The sequence below is a fragment of the Volvox carteri genome (genome assembly GCF_000143455.1).
Source record: "Volvox carteri f. nagariensis unplaced genomic scaffold VOLCAscaffold_109, whole genome shotgun sequence".
Lineage (NCBI taxonomy): Eukaryota > Viridiplantae > Chlorophyta > Chlorophyceae > Chlamydomonadales > Volvocaceae > Volvox > Volvox carteri.
In genome coordinates, this window is record NW_003307652.1 from 205,511 (window position 1) to 205,910 (window position 400).

Here is a 400-nt window from a genome sequence, read left to right on the forward strand (position 1 = left end):
GCCGACACTATGAATGGTCCGTTCACTCTTGAAGAGGTTGAGNCGGCTTTGTCGTCCCTGTCTAATGGGTGTTCCCCGGGTCTGGGTATGGTTCCGGCCGAGTGCTACAAGTATGCCAAGCGAATCCCTCGTGAAGGTGACGAGGACAGGGTGTCTGTCAATGTTATTGCCCCTGCGATTCGAGACCTTTTCCAGCACATTTGGGATACAGGGGATGTGCCTGACCAGTTTTGCGTGGCGTCTCTCAGTCCGTTATTTAAGAAAGGCGACCCCAGGGTCAAGGACAACTACAGGGGTCTAGCTGTGGGATGCGCCATTGCCAAATGCTATGCCACGGTTCTCGACAGGCGGCTGGCAGCTTTCGGGGATAAAGATGGTGTCCGGTGCCGTTTTCAGGCTG